Source organism: Anarhichas minor, unplaced genomic scaffold (assembly GCF_050575085.1).
Source record: "Anarhichas minor isolate MPS153535 unplaced genomic scaffold, ASM5057508v1 ptg000007l, whole genome shotgun sequence".
NCBI lineage: Eukaryota > Metazoa > Chordata > Actinopteri > Perciformes > Anarhichadidae > Anarhichas > Anarhichas minor.
This window is the reverse complement of record NW_027466453.1, coordinates 815,035-830,375: the sequence shown is the minus strand read 5'-3', so window position 1 is coordinate 830,375 and position 15,341 is coordinate 815,035.

The window sequence follows — 15,341 nt, the reverse complement described above, 5'->3', positions numbered from 1 at the left end:
TGTGTTAAACTACGATGAGGTTCATGATACCAGTCGCTGGTAGAGGGACAACCCACGCAGCTCATTATTTTTAATTAGCTCCAAATTACTGTCGGCTTTGCCCACACCACACCGACATGAAGAGGCCTCAGTGTTTCTGACACCAAAGAGGCATTGAAAGATTGCCCTTCTGGCCAGACCTCAACGATAGTTATAGACAGTGTGATTCAGAAGCTGCAGCCTTTTCATTTGGAGCTGCTGTTTAAGATTTTAAGAGACTAAAAGATGCCACTTTCTTTCCTGTACTTCCTTTCACAATAAAACATTCCTCACTTTGTTCTTTTTTATCTGGTGGTCAGTGACCGCTGGCTGTCCAAAATCCCAGCTTTTTTCATTTCAATGTGCTAAAAGGAACAGCAGTGCTCGTTGAATCCAGGTTGATTTGTGACAAAAGAGATCTGACACCAAACATGGTCTCTGGTCGATGAGAGGCAGGCAGTGTGTGTTTACATCATCATCATCATGATATCTTGTTTTGTGTATACACGGAACCACCGGGCCTCATGACTCTCGGGCTTTACACCTGACCTGCAATCCTGCAGGTTATTTTTATATATATAAAAATTGCCCCTCCCCCAGGACACTGATTTGTGCTGAAAATGTTGAGTTTAATCTTATCCATTCATTTGCTATGCATATAGGTACAGATATTTACACAGGCATGTGTAATGTGGTAATGTTTGTATACCTCCAGTGTCATGGTAACAAGGTTATCATCTGTTGTGTAATTGTTTCATGAATTCTAATTCAACTGATCCAGTTTTGTTCAGTGGTTTATATCAAACAGTTTGGTTACCGTTCTGCAGCTATAAAAAAGAAAGAATTAAATCGACTTTGTAAGTTTACTGGAATTGATTCAGTAAAAGAAGGTTAAATAGACAGTAGGGTCTATAATATTGGATCATTATTCACTAATTGAGTATTAATAATGTTAAAGTATAGGATCTCTCTTGAATTAGAATTTCATGAAGTTGCATCAATCTTTTGAGACAAATTTAACCTTTTAAGCCCTGAGCCGTTTTTGAGGTTGATACACTTTTTTAATCATATCTGTCACTGAATAGACACTTTTTCCTATTCATACATGGTCCATCGTTATTCATTCAGTCAATTAGTCATCATATCATCTATTCATTTTGTTAATTTTATTGTTCATGTATTTTCTGTTGTGTAGTTAGTCCCATAAACATAATTTAAAAAGAACTTGATCATTTCATTTGTATGGATATGAAATAATTAATCATTGGACACCATGACAGGATCTCCATAGCAACCCTTGAGATTGAGACTTAATTGGTTAATATCACATCTTGAAGTTTTCCCTGTCTTTCCAGAATTGGGTGGCGTCCTAAATTTAATCTTTTGTTATGTTTTGTTGCTTAAACTAATTGTCTTATAGCTGAAAGTGAGTGCCGTAACTCTTGTTTGTCTTTTTACACTTATTAATGGGTTCATAAATCATAATTCAGTTATTAAAAATTGTTAATTATTTTGATATTCAATAATTATGAATGATTAGATCTGCTACAAACTGCAAAGCTTCAATTAGAACTAGAAGTCTTGTTCCTGTCGCAGTCTTTTCTGAAGACTTATAAATCAAAGTAAAACTGGCCATAAATATAATAAAAATTAAAAAAAACAACCTATATGTGAGGGGCAGGAATTCCTTATTATTCCTTATTATTATGCCTCCGATTATATGAGTCTCAGCCTCAGCCATGGCTACAGAGGTAGTAGAATGTGACCTATGCCACTGTATCATCCCCCCGGATAAAGCTCAGTGGTCACAGCGTCCTTTAACCACAGGGTTGTAAGTTGCATGTCCAAGTGTCCTTGAGAGAGACGCTGAACCCGAAGTAACTGCCCTTGTTCTTCACAGAAGCCCACTGCTCCTAACGCTGAGGACGGTGGAAATGCAGAGGTTCGATTTCATGTGTGAACCCAAAATATAAAATAATATATCAAATTTATAAAATAAATATAAAAAGTCATGGTGCTGTCAGGAAACCTTTTCTTTGCCCGGCAGGACAAAAAGACTGGCGATAGACCAGGACAGAGGAAGATTATCTGCACTCAAACAACATGTTAGTCATAAATGTCTGTGAAAGGTCAAGCTAAAGAGTCTAAAGCTAGTGCGGTGAAGTGAGCCATTCTCAGGAATATTATAAAGCCTTTTTAACATACTTGTCACAGGGTTAAGGTCTTCCCCCAGCCCCCTCCTTGTGTCTGTTTGGCTGGATTTAAAAAACAAACTGCAAGCTGAGCTGAAAAGCAACAATCTTCCAAAAATGCTGAAGGGATTTCTTAAAGATTGATGTTTTTCAGAGTTGTCTTGACAAGGCCTTTTATAATCAAGCAACCATCTTATTTTGTGAGTACAGACTGCTGCAGAAAACTGATCCAGAGACTCTAATCAGTTTCTTCATTTTTCAGTGGCAGCCCACGGCCAGGATCAGTCAGTGAATATTACAAGTATAGTTCAACACTCAAGTAAGTTTCATAAGCAAGCTTGAACTTGACTGTAATGCAGAGCTCACCCTGGAGTCAATCAAGATTCATAACATATGGGCTGAAATATAAGTATTTCACAGAGGACCTAAGCTCTGGATTGAACAATAAGCACATGATCACACTTCCCGTGGATTTTCTGTGGTCCTTGCTGGAGAGTTTTGGTTAAACCATACCAGTGGGTTTTGCACGTTTATCTGCTCACAGCCGCCAGTACTGTCATTCATTTCATCAAGCATAGAGCCATATTTTAGCTTTTGTAATATTTAGCCATATTGTTTAAAATTTACAAAATGACCTGTTCAGATGATACACCCAGCTTACAATTGAGTGCTTTGCCCCCCAAAACACACGTCTCCATTATGACTTTGCTCGTTAAACACTCAAGAGCTACTAAATAGAGGGAAATATAGGCTACTTGCCTCTTTCGATAACTCGGTCACAAGCTGTGTTGAATAGCTCATTATGTCAAGGCTTAAATAACGTAGATTCAGCTTCCGTGTGAATTAGTGTTTTTAGGTGTGCAGCAGTCGCAGAGACTCATCTAGAGATTGACTAGACCATTACTCTGTTGAACACTAGATTTCAATCCAAATGTTACTAGTTTTTAAAATTTTCAATTGCCTCACATTTGTTAACTTGAGCGATGGCTACAGACGTAGCCAGAATTAGGTAGTATGTTACTTATGCCACATCATCAGGGTGCTGAAAATTGAAGAAAAAAAATCTTGAAATATTGTAAAAAGTTTTGCCCTTAGCCGAAGGCGGAAAAGCTTGTGTATCGATGACAGTAAAATGTGACAAGGTGATGTCCAGTGAAGCTTCTGCTCCGCTGAAGAGACAAAATGCCGTCTCGTCATTCCTCCCCACAGATGTGATGTAACCCTCCTCACATTAATACATACAAAGTCATATTTACATCCAGTTTTCAAAATAGTTTTTCACCGACTGAGGTTTGACTTAATTAAATCATCTTGTTACGGCCTCTTCTGCAATGATATAATGTTTTTCTGACTGGAGAATTCCACTGCTGAATTCATCTACTGCTCATCTACCCGAACCAACTCCTTATAATCTCATGGCACTGGATGAAAACAAACATTCATTCACTTTCAGTTGCAGATAAAAAAATAAAAAAAAGTTTAACTAAACCTTGCTACTGCCATTGATAAAAGAAGCGCAATGAGGGCAGTTTGTAAGTAATGTGAGTTTGTAACATAACTTTATATGTTTCATATCTTTACATCATAATACATATGTAGCCTTTAGGAGCCCCCAGTTGCCTACTTTGCCTAATGGTAACGTCCACCTCTAAAATGACATATTGCTGCTGAGTGGCGAGGGTATGCTTGGAGGCTCACCCACTTGATATGCGAACTCAGCGACTGCCGATGTGCTCTCTCCCACCCAGAGATCAATACATGACTAGGAGCAGAAGACAAACTTTACCCCAGGCAAGTGCATAATCAATAGCCATGTGGGTTCTCGCTAATTAAACTGCCACATTCATATATCTCTCACTGAAAGCTACCTCTGGACAAGAAGGGCAGAGGAGAGGTTGGAAGGAGAGATGATGAGATCAGATGGGAACAGAAAGAGAGAGGAGATAGCTGAAGAGACAGAGATGGACCAAAGGCCTGATGGAGCCATGCCAGGATGAGAAAAGTAGTGATTTTTCTTTTTAATAACAATTATACACCAAAGTACAGGTTGATGAATATTAATATAAAAAGGTAATAAAAGTGAGGATGAATAATTTAATACCTTGGATGACAACTAGTTTTCTTTTGTTGTTTTACAGATATATTGACAGCAATCTCACAGCTCATTTTTCTTTCTTATCTCTTTGTTCCTCCCACTTCAGATGGGAACACTGTAAATAAACATGAATAAGGGTTAGTGGTGAGTACCGAGCTGATGCCAGTGTTTAATCAATAAGCTGTAATCCTCACTGTGAGGAAGAGATTGGGATCATTCTTTTATATGTAAGAAAACATCAGGCTGGACTTAAACATTTCTTTCCTAACTTTGTTCAACGAAACATGACAAAAACTAAAGAGAGAGCTTAAAGCAAACCAAACCTGAAATCACGAGTAATTAGACAACCTCATCTTGCTCATTGTTTTTACAAATCTTCTACATTTGTAATGTATTTAATTGTATTATATTGTGTTGTATTGTGTAGATATAGTGATTGCTGTATTATTGTACTGATAATAGGCCACTAAACTGTAATAACCTGCCCAGGGGACTACAGACAAAAATGAGCTCTCTAGCTAACTCTGGCACATTTACATTGAGGTAAAAACTAAAATGTTGATTAGTGTGCACTGTTCCTGGTATATGGATTGATAAATAAATAAATACATGGATATACATGTACTGAATCCGATACCAGATAGACTCATTGTCACTGATAACCGATCCAGCTATTTGAGTTAGTGTGGGACCGATATCTGATATCAGTATCTGTATGGGGGCAAACCAAGCTGAAGGTCTCTCACCTAAACAAAAGCCAGGGAGTTGTGATTACTCACAATCTTTAGCTGTGATTTATCACAGACTCAGAAAGTTTTGTCAACTGGGCTATTTATTTGTGCGGGACACAATATCACTCCAGGTTCTTACCAAACTTTTTACACTGTAAAATATACCATCCATTGTTGGGACCATGTGGTTGGAACAAATGAAACTCTAGTGTAAGTTCAGACAGGAAGACTATACTCTTGCATGCCTAAGCCCATAGCTTATTGACCATACATCTGCCATCACTCCTCATGCAGGCACACTCATTATTTCCTTGCTGTCAATCATGATATCAGCTGTCTAGATCAGCTGGTCTCTCTAGCCAATAGCACAATGACACAAGGACATCGTTAGCCTATCATCTTGCTGCTCTTAAATATGATTGTCTCTCTACCTTCAGTACGCTCATGCTGCTGTTACACAACCCCCCATGACGTCAGGTTGCTGCTACGTGCGCTCTCCATCATCTGTGTGTTTCATTACGATCCGACGCGATTGGAAAACGTCCACGTACCTTTTTTTTCCAGTCTCAAAATAATAAATATACTTATTTGGGCATACAGTATATGAGCAATTGTCATCAAATGGCAATAATAAGACTATTAGGCAGTAGTCTACAGATTCAAAGTGTTTTCTTAGATTTTTTGAACAAAAAACAAACAAATCAGAGAATCATATTCAATTTTATTCTTATTTCTTTGTGGTTATTTATTGTTATTACATTTTTTAAACAACTATTAACAATTATAACTCTTTTCTTTCTTTTTTATAATTATAACTTATATTTATTGATTTTTGCGTTACCTTTAATCATGTTGTACCTACCTAGTACAGGAAATACAGATAGGACAGACAAAACAAAGAACAAAAGCAAAACACAATAAAAGGGCTATACATAGATTAATTCAATTCAATTTACAAACAAAAAGCTCAGCAGAGCTGAGGGGAAAATGTCATTTCAGAAAATTTTAAAGTACATATTAAGTTATATGTACAGTGGAGAAAAATAATAAATATGTACATATACAAACATAAGTGGCTTATTTGTCAAATAGCACCAGTTCATCATCTGTGTCACTGTCAGCCATTGGAGAAGTTGCTGGTCTGACCTGCTGCCTTTTCCCATAGGGTTTTATGTGGGGCCGCCTTGCTTTCTTCCCACTGCGGAACCATTTTTTTACAGCAGATTATACACATGCTGCAGTAGCTGCATCTTCTTCTTCTGGTCCCTCCAGTGAGATAAACATTAGGTCTTCCACTGTGGCTGTGTTGAGATTGATCCGCCAGTCAGTTTTGACTCGATTCAGAAGAGAAAACGCAATCTCTACCTTGGAGGTGGACATCGGCATGACTTGAATTATTTCAATTATGTGGAGTATGTTGGGGAACTCCTCAGACCACACCCTTAGAATCTGTGCCCATAGTTCCTCCCACTTTAGACCTCTGTAATTCCTGTTGACGACCTTCTTAAGACGGGTCCACTCTGCCATTACGCTTTCTACATCGCAGCCGTTTTTCGTCAGTATCTCCTTGAAATGCTCTAGGAGCAGCAAGACCTCGTTACCATACTCAGTCAGATCTTCAGGCCAGTGCTTAGGGTCCAGTTTACACATGGCCATGAGGATTGTGTCGGTTTGAAACCTTTCATCAAGGCAGGCCACAATGTCATGGATGAGCGGCTCTCTGGAACTCTTCAATCGCTCCTCAGCATCTGCATAAGTGTCAGAAAGCTTTACACCTCTGTAGCTAACACACCTACACTCCACCTTCACTGCTCAGCTTTGGGCCATCACCTTTCGCCATGTCTTTCAGCACCTCTTTGGAAGTCTCAATAGCCTCCACAGCTGTGGGAAGAGAAATGCTGTCCTTCTGGAAATGGAGAGATAGATGGGACAACTCACCCAAAACATCCATGTAAAGACCTGTATGGAGGAGGAATTCATTGGATCTAACCTTCTTGAGCCATCCTCTCACTCTTGCAGCATCTGCTTTCTTTATATCTTGCCGCTGATCACTTCCCACCTCACTTAGATGAGCGATGACTGCAGGGATGTTCGTCTCGAGTGCTTTAAGGGCTCTTCTGCAGTGATCAACCCATCTGGTCCCATCTACTCTAGTGGGTGTCAGGACAGACTCATCTAACAGTTCAGCCAGCTGGTCCAGCTCCCGTCGTCTTTTCCCTGACCCTCGATAGAATGATGTATAGAAAGACAGGAACCCATCAATCTGAAAAATGAAAAGAAAAACACAAACAAGGCGTTGAGAATCAAAGTCCCACAATGTTTATAGTGTTTGCTTTAGGGTCCAGCAATGTTAATAAATACTATGTTTTTTATATCAAAAGTTAAAATATCACACAAACCTCTCGATTGAAATAGGTTCCCTGGAAGGCATTCTTGCAGGCTAGCTCTAAACGATGAGCTAAACAATGAATGTCCATTAGCCATGGCATGTCATTCTTTAGCTTTGTGTCGATGCCATGCCTGCATCCAAAGTTAACGCTGGCTCCATCTGCTCCGAATCCAACAAGATGATCGGTCCAGTTAGGGATGCCCTTGGAGATTAGCAGTGACCGGATGCAATGCAGGATGCCGTCAGCTGTGGCGCTCTCAGTGTCCTCAATTCTATTAGGATGATAAAAACACAATGTAAAAAAAAACTAAACAAAGCACAAGTGAGCCACTTCAGAGAAATCCTTGTACTGTATGTGTGTAAGTAACCTTTAGATGAATTAATAAACAATAAACTTGAGCAATAGATAATTGATAAGAGATCATTGATCATAGATAATTACCCTAGAAATGCCATGCGAGGGACACCTTTATGCAGGAATTTCACATAAAGGACCTCCTTCTCTGTGTTGACCTGTCTGTGCTCCCATCAACAAGGACACTGATATATCTGGAAGCCAATACTTGCTTGCTAACCTCAAGCTGTATTTGTTCCGTGAGGTACTGGGTAAAAACCCTTGCTTGTTTGGGGTTAATGTAGGCATCTTCCAAATCAACTCCATGCCGCTTCTCCAGATTGACTAGAGATGGATAATAAGCAAATGGCTTCTCGTATTTCGCAATATGGTAAGCAATGTCAAACAGCTTGACCATTTTGCAGAACGTTGTCTTCTGCATCAGATTCACAGCTTCCACAATTGGCTCTCTGTTATTGAGCTGATTACTCCATGCTTCTGTAAAAACAAAAACAAAAATAGTATGTTACATGTGATAAGGGACTTAATCTAAACATTTAAACCTTGAAAATCCCCAGTCAACTGCAGTCTCAACTAATTGTATTTTACCCAAATAGAGGATTGGTTGTCAACCACAAGATGGCAGTAACTTGTGAGGATGGGGGAAAAATCACTCACTGACTACACTCTGTCTAACGTTAGATAAGTTAGCTAGCTTGCAAGCAAGCCGTTGTAGCTAACGCACTATCAGAGCTAGCTAACGTTAGCTAACTAACGTTAAACTAGCTAAAGCGATCTAAATCATTTCAAAATAATTATTACTAGTTATCACTCACCGTAGGCGATGGCGTGTTGCATGGTCGCCTGGTGACGAAAGGCCACGCATTTCTTTAAGTTTTCGCTCCCCTTGATGAAGTCAGCAGAAGAATTCGCCTGTGCTGGATTGACGACTTTGGCAACTCGTCCACAAGTTCGACATGCCTTGCAAAAAATTCGGGTCTTTTTCTCGTCGTCGTCTTCCTCCACCCCAAGCCAATCTAATTTCCATTTTTCGATGGTCGCTGGGTGTGTGCATTTTATCTTTGGAACCTGAGATGGTGACGGAGACTGTGTCTGCTGATCCTCATTTCTCCTCACACCCGCAGTCACAGGTCTGACTAAGAAGCGCGCCATTTTTTAGAACGTTCGGTTCTTCACGCACACGCAACATCAGTCAAGGCGAAAATCACAAAAACCTTCTATGGCAACTGGACCGGGTCATATAGGCTACGATGTTTTTGACAAGTTCATTAAATTATCATTATTAGAGGAAATTATGGGGGCATTTTTTGCCCCTCTCCTATTGATATCGGGGGCAAAATTATATTTCTTAGGGGCAGTCTTGCCCTTTGCCCTCGTGTATTTCTGACGCTGGGTGGTGGTATGTTGGCTCAATGGTTATTTTTCTGCTCACTGGTTCCTCTTATCCGGTAATTCCAGTCAAAGATAATTCATAAGATCTGATTAAGGTATAATTCAGCTAATTACTAATCATGTATTCAGCTAATTCTTCACATCCAGGTAAAACTATTCCAATACTCTAGACACTGCTGGCTAAATCATCAATCACAAGCAGGGCACTGCTGCCCTCTAGCCACTGCGACTAAATCATTCATCAAGCAAGGTGTTGGAGCCATAATGTAGTTTTGTTGTTTTCTTTTATCTTTGAGGGAAACAGGGAATTTAGACATGCAGTTCTGACATTGAACACAGGGTGGCGCATCGACATGCATATAGGTAAGTGCCTGGTGATGAGAAAGAGGGGTGTGGACGGGAAGCAAACAGATTTTTCACCGTGTAAGTGTGGCGCGTCATCGTGTTGTCTTATCCTGTGGTGTTGTGGTATCCTGCGGTGTTCTGTTACATTACAGTCATTTAGCAGACGCTTTTATCCAAAGCGACTTACAATTCAGATTCTATCACATTTCTACACCGTAGGCACAGCTACGGGAGCAATTTTGGGGTTAAGTGTCTTGCTCAAGGACACATGCGACTAGCGGAGCCGGGGATCGAACCGCCGATCTTCTGATTGAAGGACAGCCCTGCTCTCCACTTAGCCAAAGTCACCCCCACTAAGCAATTAAGATGCATTGATACAAGTAAGATTGAACAATGCTGATTTAATGATATGGTGTCAACGTGCAACAGAATAAATGGATCAACGGATCAAGAGAGATACAGCGCGCACTGGTCAGTGATTGGTTCATGGCATAGAACACACGTCTGAACAAGTTCTCCCGTTCGCCCCCCTAGTGGCTTTAAGAAAATGGATATTTGTTAAAGTCAGTACACAGAGCATTGCTGCCCTTCAGCCACTACGGCTACATCAATCATCACAAGCATGGCACGCAGCCCTTTAGCCTCTGCTGGCTAAATCAGTCATCACAAGCAGGGTACGCAGCCCTTTAGCCACTGCTGGCTACATCAATCATCACAAGCAGGACATAGCTGGCTACATCAGTCATCCCATGCAGGGCACGCAGCATAAGTAGCGCCATATCATTCAATTTTTACAAGTCGTTCAGATTCTCATTTCGTGATAGCCTATCTGCTACATTTTCATCACTTTTGTAATTGCTCACAGTATTGTATTCTAATATGTGAAGTCACGTATATGGTATATCGAAGTAGTACCAGATCCATCTCATTGCTATTTCTCAAAAGAGGTCACTGCTGACCTCTTTTGGGGTAAATCCATTCAATTTCCTATGAGTGTTGTTTGATTCATTAAAAGGGGCAGGTAATGGAGACTTCCTGCTCGGTGAAATCTATAAAATGTCATGCTTGTCATTCCAGTACACTAGCCACGTATTCTTAGCTCAAACTGTTCCTATTCTGGTCACTGCTGTCCATTAGCCATTGCTTGCGAGAGCCTATACATTGCAAGCAGGGCATTGCTGGCTAGAGCCTATACGTCGCAAGCATGGCATTGCTCATTGCTGTCCTCAAGCCATTGATGGCTAGAGCCTATACATTGCAAGCAGGGCACTGCTGCCCTTTAACCACTGCTGGCCAAATCACAAGTACGGCTATCCATTTAACCTCAATTGCAGCGTAATGATTATTTCATGCCTCATCTCTTAGCAGTCCGCACCAACTCGCTGACAAAACTCGCACCCATTCAAGTACAGCTCGGTAAGTTATACTTTCTTTTGTTGCCGCTCAGGGCAATCATAACGCGATCACAAATCTCCTCGTTGAGTTCAAGCGCCAAATATTTTCTGTGTAACTCATTAACGCAGCATCTGTCATAATAAATGTTAACTACTAATCATTCACTTGTCTCTCCTGATTGAAATGAAGTTGGGCCTACATGGGCCTATCTGGCGGACAACAGCCGGATTTGAGTTTAACCACACCAAACCCCACCAAACGTTAAATCTCACCTATGTGTGATTTTTGGTCCAAACCCAACACTGGGGTCTCATCGGACGAGGGCCACTGGCACCACAGGGGGTCCGTCTGCTACAGCCCTGACGTCCCTGAGACTAAAAATCAATGCTACCTACATACAGCTCTGAGCTATCCCATCCGACTAGATTTGGATGAAAGGAGGCAAAAACAACGTTGGTTCCTTTTAGAAAACCTAGGAATAGTTCAACATTGGCTGGTCGAACAATAGACTGTTTTGGATCCAAAGGAGAAGCGGACAACTTTAACCGGCAGAAGGAAGAGCAACATTCTTCAGAGGAAGAGAAGGACAACTTCTCTTGCCAATCAAGTCGACATTTGCCGGTCGTAAACTTTGCAGCTCACCGAACCAGTGAAGCTCCCAGAGTTTAACCAAGAAACTCAAAGAACCACATCGACCGCTACGAAGTCATCTCAGAGTAAGAGGCTTTTGTCTGGGCAGATAGGTCATAGTGTGTTTGTTACCTTGTTTTGTTTTAAGTTAATTGTACTGTTAATGTGTTATTGTGTATGTTTACAGACCGCTGAGTTTCATCAATGCTGTTATAAGAGTGTTATTCCATGTTATTCTAATAGCGTTGTGGTTAGATCAGTGACCGTTGGTTCTGTAACTATTAGTTAAAAGACCAGAACCACAGCTGCCAAATCTAAGTTCACCAGTCGGGTTTCTGTGTGACAAAGTAACAGTTCCCGTATTTTACTGTGGCGGTGAAGATCTGCCTTGTTTTGACTGTTGCTTTTGTCTCTTCTTTGCCTTTTTGTTTAACAAACCCACACAAACACACATATAGGTTTTGCTACCCATCTCAGACACACGTGGTGTGTAAACGCGGCCTATATCGTGACCCCGCTGCCTTTTTGTAGTTTTGACTTGAGTGATCATGTATGAGACTACATCCGCTACTTTGGTAGTTGTCTTGCTTCTCCCCTACACACACACACACACACACACACACACACACACACACACACACACACCACAGATTGTTTGTTGATTTTAGATAGTAGGCTCGTAAGTAGTTGTTAGGTTTAGATTTTATTTGACTTGATCAATACTACTAGAAATTAATAAACTCTGTTATACTTTAAAGAGCAGCTTTCTGTGCATGTGTATTGTGATAATAGCTGGACATGGGGCCTGTGCTCGAATTCAAACCTTCACTGTTCACTCTGAATGTGGAATAGTACTTTGACTATTGACATTGAACATTAATTATGAGACTTAATTTCTTGTCTGGTTATTGTGCCCCAGTATAATTAATATTTGTCATTAATATTAATAAGTTTATTAATGTCAATAATTTAGTTTTCATACTTGCTAATAACCACACATAAACACTCTCCTGCCAGATTCCAACACCATCCATCATCTTTATCCGCTTATCCGTTCAGGGTCGTGGGGGGGCTGGAGTCATTCCCAGCTGACATTTAGCGAAGGCAGGGTTCACCATGAAATCTTCAAATTATCTAAGCTGGATGTCTTTGGACTGACTGAGGAGGCCGGAGAACCCGGAAAAAAACCCACACTGTCAAGGGGAGAACATGCAAACTCCACAGAGAATGCCTATCTAGCCCGGGAATCGAACCCAGGAATCAAACCCGGGCGCCTCTCGCTGTGACGCAACAGAGCTAGCCAACACACCACCGTGCAGCAGTAAAATATCATGATCAGTTATTAATCAGAAATGAATTCATCTCTTATTATTACTTCAGTGTAACTCTGTCATGCTTGTAGGGAAATCAAGTGATCGGTCGTGTGTGTGTGTGTGTGTCCACAACTAATCTTGTATACTGTTGGAACCATCAGCGGAATGTTCTATATATTAAGCTGACGATGAATATTTTCTATGACTGAATGCTCATGGACCTCTCTTGGTCGTGGTGAATTACACTGACTGTTTTCTGCCATCATTGACTGCTGACTCCTCACTCAGGTAGGGGCAACAAGAGATCAACAACTGCTTTGGTAGCAAAAGATATTTCAAGTGATCAGCTAAGTTAATAACAAGCCTCACCTTGTCGGTTGTAGGCCGTGTTTTGGCGTTTGTTGTGGTTCCAAATCTGGCATCCATAGAAAAGGTTGGTCTCATTTTGAACCAAAGCACAGCAGCTTATCCACTGAAGATAGGCACGATACAAGATGAATTCATCCCTGCTTTTGTTCTCTATGTCTTGATTTCTACTAATTGCACTTTTCTAGGTAGATACAGCTTTAAATGATGTCAGCTTAAAAACATGGAAAGGGATTTGGGTCATCTACAATGTGTATTTTGGAGTAGGTGTCACTCTCCAACCCTAACCACAGACTATTTTAAGATGAAAATTGTAATGCCATGAGAGGTCAATATGGCAGGCTAGGGTGGGGTGGTGCAAGGAAATTTGCAAAAACAGGCAAAAACATCAAGAATCCCTGAAAAAGGTCAAGTTTTATTCTGCTGTTTCAGGCAACTCAGGTACTTCTCTTTATCAAACTCAAAAAAGTCCAAAATAAACAAAAAGCATCCAAGAGGAGATAATGCTTCGTTCAACGGAATAGTATAAAACAAACTCAACTTAGTGTGTCCTCGGTTTCACCGGCCACCGGGTCTTCTTCCTTTCAACCCTCCTCAGTGTGGCTCTGTCCTTTTCTTTACGCCGTTCTCCAGTCTAGGTTAGTTCTTGGCTCTCCTTCCAGCTATGTGCTCTCCTCCTCTCATCCTGCAGCTCCTAAATCCTGTCTCAATCAGGTGGCTTAAACACCCACACCTGGGTGAGTGGTGAGGCCTTCTGGGAGCTGTAGTTGGTGCCTCGGCGGCCATCTTGTGGTGTGGCTGCTGCTCATTAAAGGGGAAGTAGCACCCATCTATCGCTTGGCCCCTGATGCCACAAAATGTATTATGTATTTTTTGAAGAATTAGAATAAACCTGTCACAGCTCTGCCCCTTCTCTCCTGTCACTCTATCTCTCACTCACCTAATCAGCTCATTCAGTGCACCTGCTAGTCACACCCACCTCATCAGCTCTATCACTCTCACCTGCTCACTCTGCTGCACCTACTTCTTAAACCCCAGTCTCACACACACTCACTGCCAGATCGTTCTCCGCATTGTGCCAGACTTTCCCGCCTTTACCCTCCGACTGTTTTCCCATTGCCGACCCTGCCTGTTTGGACTTCTCCGCCTTGCCTCTGCCCCGGTAAACGACTCAGCCTTCTGTCCCCGACCACGAGATTCTGCCTCTGCTTCCTCTGGTTTCTGTCTGCCTTCTCCCCTGACGGCTTGGCGTTCCATCGAGTGGATTTCTACACGTGTGCAGATCCAAAACTGGACAACCCACCTGCCTCCTGGAGAGGCCGAACCCATGCAAGTGGGACGTACTAGACTCTCCACGGAGGAACGAGAGCGGCGCCGGCGGTGCAATCTCTGCATGTATTGTGGCCAGGCCGGTCATTTTGCTCACAACTGCCCGGTAAAAGTCTGGGCTCACCAGTAAACAGGGAGGTACTGGTGAGCCGAGCAGTTTCCCAACCCTCTGTCTGCCAACGACCACTATTCCATGCCAAGCTACTTCTACCCGGGGGCTCCCAGACTATTTCCACCTTCCTGAATTCAGGAGCAGACACGTCCATTATGGACGAGGGACTCGCTATACAGTTGGGGATCGACTGGATACCTCTCCCCCAGTCTGTTCCAGTCACCGCCCTTGACGGTCAGCTTCTGAGGACGGTGACACATCAAACCGTTCCGGTCCACATGCTCCTGTCCGGCAGCCACCACGAGACCATCAGCTTCCACATTCTGCAAACCCCTCGTATCCCCCTCATTCTGGGATACTCCTGGCTGCGTCGACAAAACTCCGACATCGACTGGACTACGGGAGCTTTTTGGGGTTGGAGCCACTCCTGTCACCTAGTCTGCCTGAAACAAGCCTCCGCACCACAGGGCTCCTCTTCCATCCTTCCTGCCTCCTGCCAAGTGTCCTCACCTGGGAGATTGAGGAATCAGTGAGGGCCGCGACCAGGGGTCAAGCCGGTCCCAGCACGTGTACTCCTAACTGTCTGTTCGTCCCTCAGGCCCTTCGGTCCGACGTCCTCCAGTGGGCCCACTCCTCAAAACTTACCTGCCACCCGGGTATCCAGAGGACCCAGGACATT